The sequence below is a fragment of the Mauremys mutica genome, chromosome 24, assembly GCF_020497125.1.
Source record: "Mauremys mutica isolate MM-2020 ecotype Southern chromosome 24, ASM2049712v1, whole genome shotgun sequence".
Classification (NCBI taxonomy): domain Eukaryota; kingdom Metazoa; phylum Chordata; order Testudines; family Geoemydidae; genus Mauremys; species Mauremys mutica.
In genome coordinates, this window is record NC_059095.1 from 10,020,272 (window position 1) to 10,033,231 (window position 12,960).

Here is a 12,960-nt window from a genome sequence, read left to right on the forward strand (position 1 = left end):
AGTCTCAAAAAGCAGAAGGCAAATAAAAAGAACACCAAATTTATTAATTTTTAACAGAATCTCATTATTTTAAAGCCAAGCTCAAGATTTTTGGAGAGCCTGACTCATGATTTTTGGACATTTGATTTTGGCAATACTGAAATGGCAACATTGCCCGTCTCTCTGCTCTGGCTTGGCAGAGCAGGGATTAGAAACTAAGCAGGGTCTCCTGATCCGGTGACCCCCCGTGAGGTGGTCGCACTTATCACTGATTTAGCACAAAAATCCTAAACAAAAATTCTCATTTCCAGTGAGACCAGAGTAGTCCCAAACTGTGATGTAAAACTGAGGTGAAAATTTGAGTGGGGTCACACTTGAGACCCACTCAGTGAGCAGGATGTCCTGCGGACAGGCAGGATCAAACCTGGGATCTCTGGAAAATGCATGAGCCTCTACTGCATGAGCTAAAAGCCACCTGCTTCTTAACTAAGGCTGTAGAGCGGACTCATTAATCTCTCTCTAAGTGGTCTGGCTGCCACTAGATGGGACGGACCACCACCCCCAGGAGGTGTGTGGGTTACACCGTTGTCTCCCTCAGTAGCGGGAGAAGAGGCTAATGTGTTCCCCACCCTGCTTATTAACAGCCCTGCCCTTCCAGGCCGTTCTCCTCCTCACCCATTAGCTCCGCCAGGGCTCTATAATATCCCTAGCGAACGGCTTGCCTCCCTTCACCAAGCTCCTGATCCAAACCCTACTGAAGTCCACGGAAATGCCCTGACAGTCTAGAAACTTCTCTGCCACCCTGTTCCCTGTGACAGCCCTGACTCAGTGACAGTTTGTTTCCCCTCACTTAGCTGCCCAACCCTTCCAGAATCTTCTCCCACCACCCAAAGTCCTTGTAAGTGCCAGTCTGTCAGTACCACGTTCTTCCAGAACCTTCTCTGCAGCTTGTTGTGCAGTGCAGTCCACCCGCCTGCCCCCTACCCCTGCTCTCTTCTGCACCCCCACAAACCACTACTAAAACAGGCCCTTGCTACCTTTAACCTCCCAGCTCCACTTCCCCTGCTCTGTTCCAAACCTCATTCAGGAAATAATAGCCCGACCTGGAGGATCAGTACCTCGGAAGGTCTTCAAGGGACCGTATTTTCTATGAAGTATTGCCAACTCTAGGTGTTCAAAAATCGTGAGTCAGGTCCCCCCAAAAACATGATTTTGGCTTAAAAATCATGAGATTTAAAAAAATAAATACATTTGGGGGTTCTCCTGGATTTTGAGCTTTAAGGGGTCACAACTTCAAATTTTTCTCCACAATCAAAAAGGCTAGAGACTTACTTCTGTTTTCAGAATGAAAGCTGAGTTTCTCACCATGTAACATGACTCCAGGAGGCAAGACTTGAAGGAAAGTTCTAAATACTGTGAGGCTCGCACGCCACCAGATCCTGAGAGCTGGCAACATTATATGTTTGTACAGAAGTTAACACAATGGGGCCTTGCTTTGAATTGGCACTTAATCAAAATTATAAATAGAAATTAGTTTTTCTATACGATAGAGGCAGGCAGTAGAAATGACCTAAAACTGAGCTAACAAAATACAAATAGGTGGGCACCCAGGAGAGAGAGTAAATAGTTATTTTATTAGCAATTGATCTCTGTAAAGGAAAAATAAAGATATTGTGTCACAGCAATTGAAATAGAAAACCATTTACAGATGTACAGTATCAGAGGGGTAGCCGTGTTAGTCTGGTTCTGTAGAAGCAGCAAGAATCCTGTGGCACCTTATAGACTAACAGACATTTTGCAGCATGAGCTTTCGTGGGTGAATACCCACTTCTTCGGATGCAAGCATCCGAAGAAGTGGGTATTCACCCACAAAAGCTCATGCTGCAAAACGTCTGTTAGTCTATAAGGTGCCACAGGATTCTTTGCTGCATTTACAGATGTAGAAATTCTTTGGTTTGAAGACAAGTATATGGAGTGGCTGGCTCATTACAAAAGCAGCTTTGCCTCTCCTGGAATTGATATATGCTCATCTATTATTGGAAGTGGATCACATCCACCCTGATCGAATTGGTTCTCCACTTGTGAGGTAAATCCCTTCTCTTCATGTGTCATTAGATAATACCTGCAGCTGTAATTTTCACTCCATGCATCTGAAAAAGTGAGGGCTTATGAAAGCTTATGCCCAAAAAAATCTGTTAGTCTTTAAGGTGTCACTGGACTCCTTGTTGTTTTTTAAGATAAATATATATACTTAAAGTACGGTACATGGTTTCCTTTCTCCTTGGACTGTACTGGTTGCCTGGTGGTTTTGCCTAAATCGTTTGTAAGAAAACAGGAACAGTTTGCTTCTATATTGCCAATTAGAGCTGTACACTTAATATTTGCACAATGGTGGATTAAGATTGAGTCCAATAACTCAGTTAATCTGGAACTTCATGCATCAGAATGTCCCCTGTATTTTCCAAAGGGACCTTTATGTTTGGCCACTCCAGTTTCAGCCCCTTTGAAATATAGGACAGAATTTGAGGCCGCACATCTTCAAAGGGAAGCTGTTGCCCTCAGCACCTGTCATTGGGCAGTGACATTGGGCTCAGCCCTGCATGCAACACAGAAGAAGACCCGGTCCCTACATCTGTGTGAAACTCGGGATCTACAAACATTTTCACACTGTTCGTGAATCATTAATAACACGGCCCCGCTAGAGAACCAAATTCAACCTTTTTAGTCTAAAAAATATTCTTCTAAACTGCTCAACCAGTTCTAGCATTCTGAGTGCAGAGGAAAGATGGCGTATCATTTTAATCTCTAGTTCCACTGCCTGTTTTCCTTGCTTTTCCTTTGATCAGGAACACATTAGCAAAGGCAGGGACATGAAGAATGTGTGCTGTGTACCTTCCTCAAAGGCCACGGATTCACTCCCGGTTTTTCCCATGTAATATATTCTCTGTTCCTTTGCCGGGAAACCTGTGTGTAAACTTTGCAGAGACACAAACACTTTATTAAAGGTATCAATTTGCTGAAGCCAGTTTGAGTCACTGACGGTCAAAGGGAGAGACTCGTAAACTATGCGTGCCTATTCTCTGCAAAAGGGCATTTCAAAAGGTTGAATTTTACACAACACAGTGGGTATGAATATAATTGCATAGCTGCATTACTAAAAGGAGGAACTCTACATTGTTCAGCTAAGTGCAAGTTTGGTTGCTCTCTCTCTCTCTCTCTCTTTCCCCCTTCCTCTCAGTTTGCAAATAACAGAAATGAATCCTGTATTTAAGCGTCCAAAGGGCATTTATTTGAAATGAGTGGGGGAAATAGGCCAGAATTCTGCGGGGACACAGTTCCACGGATTAAATTTACCCTGTTGCGGGTGCATTCCATTTCAACTGGCATCTGAGGCGAAGGTAAATCTTTGTACAATGTTCTTTTGTGTTACATTTAAAGGACATTAGCTAGCAGTGGCAACACCCTTGAAAATTTGGCTTGCTCTAAAACCCAAAATATGAATTCCCCTAAACTTCCTGCAGGAGGGTGAGTCAGAACCTGAAACTTGCTCCCAATTTTGCAAATGGTCCCTCTCTTGATAATGGGATTAAACCAAATCCCAGATCTAAATACTTCTGAATTCTGGAAAGGTTAAAATCCAAGCCCTGATCTTGGATTTGAAATCAACTACTCCCAACTGTTCAGCTATCAAATGGTTAACAAGTGAATGGTGAAGGGAGCCAGGCTGGGTGGAAAGACCAATGGGTGATAAAAACAAACCAGAGTTAACAATGAGAGACATTATAGCTCATTGCAATTAAGCAAGAATAGACACTGGAGGCATGAGGTTATACTGTACTCCTAGGGTGTTTTGTGAGGCATTCAAGTAAAGGTCAAGTATCTTCAGCCCCTGAGACGTGCAGGGATCCAGTATAACTGCATTTCTAGAATTATGTTGTAGAAAAGCTATTTTTCATTTCATTTTTGTAACAAATGGCTATTGAGTCCTGACTCTATCAGGTCATGACAGATGGCATCAATCTTCAGCAGCTGAGCAGAGTCCCCCTTTCATGATGCCTGCTTTAGAATTTAAAATACAATATGGGATTCCTGGGTTAGAAGCTTTATAGAATGAACACTGATCAATGAATACTTTTTTATTTAAGATGCTTATATGGATTCCATCACTGTACTGGCTGAGCACCTCAGTCTTTAGTGTATTTAATCTTCACAACACCCACACGGCGGGGCAATTATTCCTATTTTAGAGATAGGAAATTGAGGCAGAGTAAGGTTAAGTGACTTGCCCAAGGTCATACAGGAAGTCTGTGGTGGGGCAAGGAAATGAACCCTGGTCTTCCAAGTAGTAGGTTAGTGCTTTACCCACTGGGCCATTCTTCCTTTTTGATAAGGGCATCTCTTAATACATTTCTAATCCATTTAAAGACGCTCTGATAAAACCAGAGATGGGACAGTGATGGGTTTTTTTTAGACCGTAGCATTTTAATATTCCTTAGCTGATGTTTTCAGGGCCAGCATCGCCTAGGGCACTGCTGTCTTTGGGGGCTGCTCTCTGAAACAGCAACGTTTCACATCTTCCTGCAGTCCCAGAGGCAGAATCCCTCAGCACACTGAGCTCCACGAGGGTCCTGTCCCTGGTTGCACGGCTGTCTCCAGAGGAAAGGCATCCTGCAGCATTCTGCTCTCTAGAAGGGCAGTGTTCTCTGGTGTCAGGAATCAGGGTCTGCAGCCTGGCCAGTCTTCGGGCAACCTAATAAGCATGGCTGGCATATAGCAGGCTGCCAGATTGGCTGCACCGCCTGACTGGAGGGAAGAGTCAGCTGACCAGCGCTTAAGCCCAGCAGCAGTTTGGTGGGTGCTCAAAGCATTTGCCTATGACTGCATTAGCGTCTGTGCCTGCTGGCTCCCAGCTCTGTCCCTATCTTTAGTCACGCCAGGTAACCTAGCTCTGACCCTTGGCTCTGGCTCTAGCTCTGGGCTCCTATTCTTGGCTACCAACTCCTGTTCCAACCACTAGGCTGCGCCAATCACTGGCTTGAACTCATGCTCCAACCACTAGGCATGACCACCCACATCCTGTTCTCTGACAGCTCCTGCACTGCTGCTGTTGGGGTGTGCTGCTCTCCACAGGGGCAGTGTCACCTGATGTGCAGCTGTCGTCAAGGGTAGTGCCCCCAGTATGCTGCTCTCCAAGGAGTTTATGTCCCCAGCAGGCTGCTCTCCATGAGATCAATATCCCCCTATGTGCTGTTGTCTTTGGGGGTGGTATTCTCTGACGTGCTGACCAGCGTTCCCTCTAATTTTTTTACATCCATGTGCAGAATGAATTTTGTTATGTGCACCAGTATGGAGGTGATGTGTGGCGGGGGTGGGGCTGAGGGGTTTGGAGTGTGGGAGGGGGCTCAGGGCTGGGGCAGAAGGTTGGGTTGAGGGCAGGAGTGAGGGCTCTGGCTGGGGATGCAGGTTCTGGGGTGGGGCTGGGGATGAGGGGTTTGGGCTGTGGGAAAGTGCTCAGGGCCGAGGCAGGGCTGGGCTGGGCTGGGCTGGACTGGGCCGGGCCAGGGGATGGGAGCCTCTCCCCGCCTGTGGGGCCCTTGATAGTCTGCTGCGTGGCCTTGAAGCTTAGAGGGAACTTAGGTGCTGACCTCCCCAGGGTCAGCTTGCCCCTGTTTCCGAGTCACTGAGAACTTGGACAACAGTGATCTTGGATGCTTATGGATCAGTGTCCTAACAGATAAAGCACAAGATGGGGTCTTATCTGGCGTTTGCTACAGACCCCCAAGTCATCTCTGGGAACAGGATGACCAGTTCGGTTTGCACCTAACTATAATGTGTAAAGAAACAAAAAGTATGATCAAGAGGGACTTCAATTTGAGTGATATATGCCGGAAGTCTCATGCTGGCAGTACCGAAACATTCTTGCAATTTCTAAACATTATAAATGACAATTTCCCAACTCAAGAAGTGTTGCCTTCAACATGTGGGAATTCTGTACTAGATGTTTTTTAACAGATAAAGAGGAACTGATCACAGAACTAAAAATTAATGGTAGCTTATGGAGATATAGATATATATAGATATATATTTAACTTGGTGTTTATCTATCTATCTGTCTATTTAATTTTACTTGGTGCTTATCTATATGTCCCCAGCAGGCTGCTCTCCATGGGATCGATATCCTCCTATGTGCTGTTCTCTTTGGGGGTGGTATTCTCTCACGTGCTGACCCTGAGGAGAGAGATAGAGAGATAGATATTTGGTGCTTTGACGGGGCCAATTTCACACAGCTGTGAACATCTATGAGCCAAATCAGCTGGGAGGAAGAATTTAATCAGAAAAATGTGAATGATAATTGGGAATCATTTAAGAACTCTTCACTAGATGCCCCCAAAAACCACAATCAAGGAAGGCCTCATATTGGTTAAAAAACCAACCGATTTAGAGGGGAAGTAGAGACATGTCAGAGGGCTCTCCCTTCACCCTGTCCCCTGGTTCTTGTCACGCAGACGGAACGCAGAAGACCAGAAGTCCAAGGTGCAGGCAATGCGATGTTTGTTGGGGTTAGTTTCCAGCCAGCATGTCCATAACTCTGACACCGCAGAGCCTTGTTTCCCAGTGTCCCATTCTTCCCCCTCCTGAGCGCATATATTATACTTCCACCCGGCCCAGCAACACTTTAACTGTTCTTGTCTGTTCCCATTATACTAACAAACCCATCTGGCTAGGCAGAAGCAACATACAGTATCTTTGCCCTTTGTTTACACATATTAGTAAGAATATAAGTGTATCAAGAACCAAACGGGCAAACAAGACCTAAAATTCTATCTCGGGCAAAAATACAGGCTTGAATCCTACATTGTCACTAGCACTCCTAACAAGGCAGCTATTCATAATTAATAATAAATAGTATCTTAGAAATGGAAGAGAGGGAAAGTTGAAAGTAATGAATGTAAATCAGAAGTTAGAAATTGTAGAAAATGTATAAGGGAAGCATAGGGACTCAAGGAGAAATCTATGGCCAGCATAGTTAAGGAAAATAAGGAGTTTTTTTTTTAAATATAGTACAGGGGTTGGCAACCTTCAGCACGTGGCCCATCAGGGTAATCTGCTGGTGGGCCGTGAGATATTTTGTTTACGTTGACCATATGCAGGCACGACCCCCCGCAGCTCCCAGTGGCTGCGGTTCACCGTTCCCGGCCAATGGGAGCTGCAGGAAGCCACGGGCCTTTAGCACAAAACAGCTGGATCAGTGACCGAGCATCTGGGCCCTTGTTTGCTTGTTCTGCTGTTTTGTTACTTGATTGGAAGGGGGCGTGGCCAGCCAACCAGCTGCAGTCCAGTGCGCTTCTATTCTGAAGGTTCAAATATAACCAAAGTTTTCTTAGCAGGGCAGTGACAGGGAGCGAAACTACTCATGCGGCTTTTTACTTTGCAATTACATTCATAAGCATAACTTTCTCCCTCTCTCCCCCCAGTGAATCTCATCTTCTGTTCCTTGCACACCCGAACTCCAAATAAAGTCACTGCAGTGTAGTTTCTTGAATCCTTGGTAAGTGTTCTTGATATGCAAAACATAAAATCTTAATATGAACATTTTATGATGTTTTCCTCCACATCCTGTCATCATTTGAAGAGCGTCAGTATAATCCGTGGTGGTTACAGTGCTAGATTTTCAACAGAGTTCAAGGTCAGGTTTTCAAGTACTTAGCACCCACAACTGGAGTCAGATTTTCAAAAAAGAGCTCATCTCCCATGCAGGCACTGAAATAAGGGTCACATTTTCCAAACTGTTCAGCAGCCAAAAACTCCCATTGTGACATGGTCTGATTTCAGAAGAGTTATGCAGCCTTTGGGAACATATACATTGTTAATACCCAGATACCACAATGATGAGCACTTTATAAATGCCTAGATAGAAAACATATTAATTCCTTCAGTACCCGATGGGAATGTAGTTCATGTGGTTTTAATTCAATCCCTGGGGGCAGATGTGCACATCTCGCACAAGCTCAATCACTATCACAAGTGGCACCGTGTTTTGGCACCTTCAGAGAAGCCAGGAACAAAACAGTCCTGGAGACTGAACTACTCTCTCACTTTTGGTTGTAGGATTTAAAACACATTGGCCAGGCGCTCTGATGAATAGTTTGTTCTTATGTGCATCGCTGCTGGAAGAAGTCAACATCAGTATTACATTTTTCTCTGCCAGTTGTGCTATTGAAGCTGTTCCTTCTAGCTTGCTGGGTTTCCTGTACTTTTGAAGCAAACACCCCATTCCACTGTCGTGGAACAAGCTGTTAACATAAGAACGGCTATAGTGGGTCAGACCAAAGATCTATCTAGCCCAGTATCCTGTCTTCCGACAGTGGCCAAAAAGGCTGTTGGTCAGATGCATTGCGTTGCTTCTTTCAATGACTGGTATTTTAATCCTGTTTGGATTTATCACAAAGGGCATTCACTGATGCTGCATTATACGCTTCGCTGGACCGTACTGTTTGAGGACACTATGTCTTTATGCTATGGTGACCAATATTACACGGCTTGCTTATACACAAGCCGTGTGTCAATATTCTAATGGGAAAGGGACACTTTACGCCTAGCCAAAACTTACTAGACCTAGAACTGTTGAGCACCATGTTTTTAGCTGACTCATTACAGCTCACTTTTTTCCTCTGTTGCCCACACTGTTACCTAAAATAAAAGGGAATTTAGGCTGAAAAAGCTTCCACTAGCGATAGGTTCAGGTCCATGGGGTGCGAATGTCTGCTGGAGAGGCAGAAAGCTACCGTAATCTTACTTCTCCTGGGAGTTCTTCCGGGGGATAGCACAGTTTAAGAAGTGGTCTGAACTGGCCAGGGACTGTTGGGGGAAATGTACCAGTTCAAGCCTGTTTCTACCGCAGTCTCCCCAGGCTCTGTAGACCTCCTAATGAACACTGACGCTAGTCCCTCCAGCAAAAAGCAAAGAGGGGGCACCATGTGCTCTCCCGTAGCACAGGTTTCCTCTAGGACAGTGGTTTTCAAACTGCGGGTCGCGAGCCAGTACTGGGTCGCGGAATGGAAGGCACTGGGTGGCGGCAGCTCTGGTCAGCACCACCGACCGGGCTGTTAAAAGTCCCGTCGGCGATGCTGCCTGGCTAAGGCAGGCTAGTTCTTACCTGTTCTGACACCGCGCTGCACCCTGGAAGCGACCAGCAGCAGGTCTGACTCCTAGGCAGGAGGGCCATGGTGCCTGCGGGCGAGAGCCGCGCTGAGCCGCTTGCGTGCCTCCACCTAGAAGCCGGACCTGCTGCTGGCTGCTTCCGGGGTACAGCGCAGTGCATGGTGCCAGGACAGTCAGGAAGCCTGCCTTAGCACCCCCGCTGTGCCGCTGGCCATGAGCCGCCTGAGGTAAGCCCATGCCCCAATCCCCTGCCCCAGCCCTGAGCCCCCACCCCCGAACCTGGAGCCCCTTCCTGCACCCCTAACCCCTCATTCCCAGCCCCACCCCAGAGCCTGCATCCCCAGCCCAGAGCCCTGACCCCCTCATGCACCCCTGCCCCCTGCCCAGCCCAGATCCCCCACACATACCCTGAACCCCTCATTCCCAGCTGCAGCCCTCACCCCACACCCCAACATAGCCCCACCCACAAACCAAACCCCTCATCCCCGGCTCCGTTGGCTCGCGGGCATCAACAATTTTCTTCAACTGGGTCACCAGAAAAAAAGTTTGAAAACCCCTGGCCTAGGAGGCAAGAGAACAGGCTGTTGCAGGGAGGTGTAATTGACACCTTCCTGTGCAAGCAGAAGTGAATCTAGTCTGATCTGCCTGGTTTGAGCTGAGCCAGAACGACTACTCTTGCATTACATATACAACCAGGAGTATTTCACTGCTGAATGAAAGGCCTCCTGCAAACCGTGTGGAATTCATCGTAAGCAGCCAGTTTACATGCACAATATAACCGATGTAAATTTCATTTCAGGCCTAGGCCGCTTTGCTTCCCGCCCTCCCAGTCCTAATTCCTCCCTGTAAGGAGATTTCCACGAAGGGCAGGAAATGGCAATTCGGGGAGTATTCCACAGCCTCCCTGGAGCCTCCCAGCAGCTCTGTCATTCGGCAAGAGCTTTGTTCCCACCGTACTTAGGTGACGTCAGTCCTCGGGCCTCCAATCAGAAGAAGATCCAGCAGTGGGTTTTTTACAGAATGCGGATGAGTGTAATTAGCCCCTTCCCGTACAAAACACAATAATACGGACCATTTACTGTATGTAGCATGTTACAGCCACTAGCCTATACTCTACAAACAATAAGAATGACCTCCCCAGAGACAGCAGCATGCGTAGCTTTGGGGCAGCTTATGATCCTGCAACATACCCCAGGTGCCATTTTGGCCCCTAGCTGATCCAGGATTGGAAGAATAGAGAGATGACTTAGAGCTGCTTTTTCCCCCTCTCTCTCCTCAGCTACCCCCAGTGGAGCTCCCCCACTGCTTCCAGTTCTCCGGTGGCTGCTGCAAGGGGAGTCTCTATCTTCCAAGGCCAGCTCCCCAGTTGCTGCTGCCTTTACTTCCCCCAAGTTTATGTGATGGTCCAAGAGGGCAGAATGGATCTCAATACCCATGGCACTTGCCCCTTCCTGCGCCCCCCTGCATCTAGTCTGGGTTTGGGGAGATTGAATGGGGACTTGACTGGACCACTTTCATGCCCCTGGTGCTGTTGGTTCTCCAGCACAGCAGCGAGTCTTCAGCACATATGGCTCATCACTGCTTTCTGGCTGTAAAACGCTCCGAGCGGCCGCCCTCTTGTCTTTCGTCTTCCCCTCCTGGAAAAACGTTCTCCCACCTTAGAGTAAATCAGTCAGAAATACAGCGTAGAAGCACGGGAGCTCCCCAAATCAGCCAGGTTCATTACACAGCAATCAAACAAAGCTGGCTAAAAATAGCAAGAGTGCCAGTTCATACAACGCCGTGTTTCTACTGGCAAAGAGCCACGCGCTGAGTGACGGGAGCCTTTTGTGTTATTTCCTGTGACCTAGGAACTATGCACCGGCGGAAAGATGCCAAATGGTGCATGCCGAATAAAAAGACAAAGAGGGGAAAGGAGGGTGGAGGAAAAGGGAAAGGACCTAGCACAAACCTTCACTAGAGAAAGGGGTAGGACTCAGAATGAAGCCATGGAGAAAACTGAATGGCTCAGAGGGCTTGTAGATGGGTCTAAAGCCCTTCTCTTCCTGGTCAGATCTGGCCCACGCCAATAGTAACTGCATTACTGCTATCCTGTTGTTGGCCCTAGTGGGTAAGTGACCTCACAATATTGTAAATGCTGTTCATCAGCGTTAGAAATGGGGCAAACGAAACCCTGTATCGGAAGGACTCTGAATTTTAAGAGGGGCTCGGAATCTGGCCCTCCGAATTTGGCAGCTCTCCCTTATCTGTAAAATGGGCTTAACCAAAACCCCAGATCTGAACAGCCCTAAATGTTGGAGAGTCTGGAAGTGAATTTTGTGGCTTATTGAATCAGGACAAAGGACTGGATGGGCCATGGGGACAAGATTCACCTCTAGCCCTAGTGGTGCAAGGCTCTGGCACTGCGTGGAGATGAGACGTGCAGCGGAAGCTTGAGCGGCGTCTTTCTTCTGTGGTTGACTTTTTGCCTGATTTGAGGAGATTAATATTATTAGTTTGGATAGTATGGGTTATAGGCGCACCAATTAATCTGCTCAGAAGATAATAAGGCTCTTGTCCCAGAATCAGACTGCACAGAGTTTGCAAAGGATCCTCGGGGGTATGACAGGACGCTCACACTGAGACGAATATAGACTTTATGGAGATAAATGGAATTACAATCAAATAGTAACCAAAGGGTCAAATAATCAGAGTTACAAATGCAGTTCTATTATTCTAAAGACGCATGTGACATTACACACTGCAAAGCTTTTGATTAATATACTCACACCCTTCCTTGATGCCCTGGTGGTAAGAGACAAAGGACCAGCCTTGCCTCTGGTATGCCAAAAGAGCTCCGGTCCAGGTTCCTCAATTCTTGTGTGGGAGGCGCAGAGCTTAGAAGAAGCTACAGAGCTAAGAGCTATTGACTTAAACCTTAAAATTAAGAACTCTCAGATGAATAGACTCGCAAAACAAAGAACGAAGAAGCTTGGAGCTTTGAAAACTTTGAAAACAACCTTTTGAAGCTCAGAAAAACAACTTGCCTGGCATGGTGGGTCACCCCTCTTATAGGGCATGGGTGCTGGAGCCTCCCTTCTATGCCAAACTTAGTTTCCTCACCTACCAAAATGTTGGGGGACACTTCCTCCAGAGGCTGGTATGTTTGTACGTATGGATGACATGTACATGTATAATAATGACATTCGATCATTCTCACATTTGTTATTTTTGTCCTCCCAGTTATTTCGGTTCTTTCCTTGCGCTGGACCTGTTTCCAGAGGGTATGAACTTAGGAAAGCCCCCTATGCCAACCTGCTTCAACACGTCCTTTATCTCTCTATGTTAAAGGTTGCAGCCATATGCTTTAACCTTATGCTTTAACGCATCACTGTCTATCTAGGTGAAAAGTCCCAGACATATATATGCTAACTTTGCCTTGGCTCAGCTTACAGGATGTCGCCTGTAGGTCCCTTGCGTTACAGCCTGTAGCGGGGTGGTCACCCCGTTCCGGCCCTGGAGGGGTTAAAGCAACCCTGGAGAGGGCTGCAGCTGGGAAAAGGGAGGCTGATGGGGAAAGTAGCCACAGCTGTGGCCATCTTAATCGGGGCCCAGCTGGCCCTTATAAGAGGGCTGTGGGCCAGAAGCTTGGCCGGACGCTCTCTCTCTAGCTTCAGAGAGAGAAGGACCTGGCTGCCTGGGAGCTGAGAAGGGTACCTGAGATGAAGCAGTGCTGGGGAAGGGCAGAAGGAGCTGGGGAGGCTGCATAGGGGCAGCCCAGAAATAGGCCTTGCCAATGATGAGTGGTTTACAGACTGCAGCCTGCCCCAGTGAGCGGGG